Consider the following 4,232-nt stretch of genomic DNA (forward strand, 5'->3'; position numbering starts at 1 on the left):
GGAGGGGAGGCGGCGGCTGGGCCGCCCCCGCCGCCAGCCCAGCGCCCCACGGCCCCTTGGACGGGGGGCGGGTTGTTGAGGCACGGCCACCCCTTTTCCGGGCTTTGCGGATCTGGGTAACTCCCTCGGCATGTCACTTGGCTTGGCTCACCAACCTGTGACGTGGAGGTCAGCCCTCCAGGCTTACATTCCAGTACCGGCTTGGCGGGGAGAAACGAGGCAGGGAAACGCTCGCCTGGCGCTGCAAGGAGGCCCAGGCCGGGCTCTGAGGTGGTGGTGGGGGGAGCAGGGCTGGAGTTCGAGTCCTGGACGCGCCAGTGCACCCTAGGTACATGCCACTCTGTGCAACGTCCGAAGTACCCTTCTTAGGGATCACATCTTTGTAGGTGGTAAGTGGGCCTCTTCCCTTTCCGGGGAGAGCAAGGGCACGTGCCGGCATCCCGAACCATGGATCTGATCTTGGCTGTTTCAGTGCACGCTCTGCCTTTTCCTCCAGGGGGAGGCTTAGGTGGGAAAGGAGGCCCCAGACACCTGGCTGCCTTCCTTTGCGGTGGCCGGAGCAAGTACGTTTGCACACTTAAAGTGGGGGAGCTCTTGTAGACCTCCTTGGCAGTCGCAGGCAGAGCCACCTCTCAGCGCGGAGAGCCAGACGGCTTCAGGTGGAAGGTGCAAGGGGCGTGCGCTGACCGGTGTGTTCTAAGGTGACACGGACTAACAGCTGCTTTCTCTTTGCACAGTTGCCATCTGCACCGCCCCTCTACAGTTCCGGGCCGGGTGCGGGCTCCTGAAATAGCAAAGTGGCGCCGACTCCTGTCCTTCGCTCCTTGACCGCACTGGGCTGGGCTGGTCACCGCCTGGTCAGCCTGAGCTCTGCTTGGCCCTTCCTTCCTAGGAGAGCTGCGGAGGCCCTCCTGTTAGGCTGGCCGTTGGAAAGGAACTCAGACACACTCCGTTATTGAGAATTCGAGAAAAGTGTCTGTCTCCCTGTTCCACCGACTTCGAGGCCAGACCCCCAGGCCTGTGCAGGGTGGGTGGGTTTGCCGGGTCTGCTCTGTGTATCGCTCAGAAGCCCCCCATGTCCCCTCAGCTCGCTGTGGAGTACATGAAAGAAAAAGCCTCTAAAGTAATGTATTATCTTGCTCGAATTCATGAATGGACGGGATGGTGAGGGATGGTCTTCGGCAACAAGATAAAACCACATCTAAACCTTGAGAGACTTTTTAAAAAAATTAATTCTCCCCCTCTTCTGGATTTTTCCCTCCTACTAGCTTTCAAGATTAGCTTTTAAGTCAAAGATTTCCAAATACCAGTCAGGCTATATCTTAATCAATGGATAACTTAAAAATACTAATACTCCAGGCCTACCCTTTGAATCGCCTAATTATTTACAGCCCGATTTGGTCAGAATGGACCCAGATTCACAGTATCTTGGAAAAGGGCTAAATTGAAAGAGCTACGAAGGATTCTGATTTATAAAGGAGAGAAAAGGGGAAAAAACGAACAAAAAACCATAAACATACTTAAAAAACTTAGGAGTCGCTGCTGTGGCCCTTTGCATCTCCTGGGCCATCTTACGTCGGTTAGCTTTTTTGGCTGTTTTTGTTTGCATTTTTTGATCCCTTCCTTTATGCCCCTAATCAATATGCTTTCCTGGTTACTGCTTAATTTGAGACATTATATATATTACCTTCCTGCTGTGGAGGATGAGGATTTAGCTCTCATTTATGGCATCCCACTTCCCCTGTCTCGTCCTCTTAGTTTCTTTATTGGTTAACTTTGTAACTTTTAGTAAATCCTTCATCTTCATTTCTTGTACCATCAACCACAGAGAGTAAGAACAGTAAATACCTGCTCGCGCTTCCTAATTGCCAGGCATCCTTCAAAGCACCTTATACATACATTATTGCAGCCACACAATAACAATGACCGAGCCAAGAGCCAAGAGCTAGGCCTTGATCCCCCAACGCTCCAGGTCATCTCGTTCTAGAACTGTACTGAGGTAGCCACTAGCCATGTGTAACTGCTTATACGTAAATGAATTAAAATTACATGGAACTAAAAATTTAGTTCTTCAGTCACACTGACCACATCTGAAGTGCTCAACAGCCAGGGGCTACCACATACTGGACAGTGCAAATATAGAACATTTCCATCATCACAGGAAACCATTGGTTTTGTGCTGGTCTAGAAGCTGGGCCTTTCATCTGAAGGGAGTATGGAAACTGGATGGTTTTTACCAATGTTTTCTCCTGTCAAGCAGTTACTACTAAAGATTAGCTGCAAGAGAATTATGGTCACACTGTTCCATTACAATAGCTTAGTAATAGCATTTGGACAAAGTAGAATTTCATGCCTGTAACTGAAAGAACAAAACCACCCAAACCAATGAAGCCACTGAAACCTCTTCCCACCCAACCTAAGACGGGGCTTAACTAAGAACCGAATTAGATACAAACAAGAGTTCTTTTCGAAGCTCTGGCTGGTCTAGAGTCTAAAAGGCCCAGGGGCCATTACTTACTCCTGATAGGCTTCAGGGGAGTGGACTTCAGAGGAGGCAAGAGAAATAAAGCAAAGGAAACGAGACTGCTCTGCATGATAAATGTATTAACTGTCAGGAGGGCTGAGAAGCCCAAGAAATTAGGGGGTAGAAATTGTTGTTTTCCTCCGGCTGGCTTATGTTAGAATATCAAAGATTATCTGTCCTGGGAAGGTACATTTGATCCAACAGTTTGTCGATGGAAACCCTGCAAACTAAGAGGCATCTGTGCGATTCTGGATGGGAGACCTTCAAAGTGGCCAGACTTGGGAGTGTCCACACCTACACCGGACATCAGAGCTTGAAGAAAAGCACTGCTGGGAGGGGGATCCTAGTAGAGGGTGAAGCGGCACAAAGCAGAGGTGTTGGAGAAAGAAGCATCTGGAAGACAGAGGTGAAAACCAGGAACTGTGGTTTCATCCCCAAAGGACCCCTGTGAAGGGCTCAGCTTTGTACATGAAGATTCACGTTTTCCCTTTGAATTCCCTGTAGCCCCTCCAGCTCTTTGGAAAAGCCTTGGTACATCCGCACAGACGTGGCTAAGTGGGAGTCTGGGGAATACACAGAATGGGCCAGAGCAAGGGAGTGTGGCCTGCCTGCCCCGGTCACTCGCTCCCTTGCTGATGTCCTGAGGGGAAGAGCGCTCTGTTGAGGGGACAGTGGTAGGTCCAGGAGTCCCAGATGGTGAGCAGAGAGAGGGACCCACAGCAGGTGGCGATGGAAGGCAGACGACTCGCAGACATTACACAGAAAAGTGGACCCTGGCAGGGTGGGAAGGGGGTGGTGGAGGCGGGCAGACCGACGCTTCCGTCACAGAGGCGAGCTCGCAGACCTGCAAATTACCGTCCGACGATCGAGGTAGCCTTGAGCCAAAGAGATTCGGATAAGATTTATTGATCAGATTGTTTTTAGAAAACCAACAGCAAAACACTGACAAGGTACATAAATACAGATTGGACATTGTCGGGTAAATTCACTATTTGTCCTACTGGCCCGTAGGACACCAAATACGGTGGAAAAGCTGTCCTGATCATATGGCATGCACACCGGACTGCAAAAGGACTTGCACACTATTTAACAGGACTGTGGCAAATAGCTTTACAGTAAGGCAAGCATCGTGTGCGGCCTAAGCACACCCCGTACGAAGAGCCACGCTCAGGCCTGCCCTCACACACCGTGCCAATGTTCCCCTTTCCCGCCTGCGGCCTTCCAGTCAATTCCTCATCGGCAGGTGCCTTTACGGGGAGGTGCCTGGCGCTGCCCCTGCTCAGACTCTGTGTACAAGGAAGTGGCTTCGGAGAAAGTCAGTGTGTTTCTGATGCCTCCTTTGTAATCTAAATGTGCAACTAGTAAAACAGCAATCGCTACGGCTCAGTGAAACCGCTTCGGATGTACCCTGTACACTGACTAAGCAGGGCCTTTCCAAAACTTCTATAAGGTGACAAAGTAAAATGAAATCATGAAAATTATACTAAAAACATGGTACCACTTTTGAAGCACAACTCAGAACTTCTTTTCTGTCACACCAGATTAAGAGAAGAGGTCGCTTCCCGCCAAACCAGTGACCTCAGAAGGGAAACCGCGTCACTGGGCGCGATCCGCAGCGGCACCCAGGGGAGATGCAGAGCTCTACGAAGCCGACCTCGGGCCCTGCTGACGTCCTCAGAGTCCCTTGGGGGCTGGGGGGGGGGGGGGG

The sequence above is a fragment of the Crocuta crocuta genome, unplaced genomic scaffold (genome assembly GCF_008692635.1).
Source record: "Crocuta crocuta isolate KB4526 unplaced genomic scaffold, BGI_CrCroc_1.0 scaffold266, whole genome shotgun sequence".
Classification (NCBI taxonomy): Eukaryota; Metazoa; Chordata; class Mammalia; order Carnivora; family Hyaenidae; genus Crocuta; species Crocuta crocuta.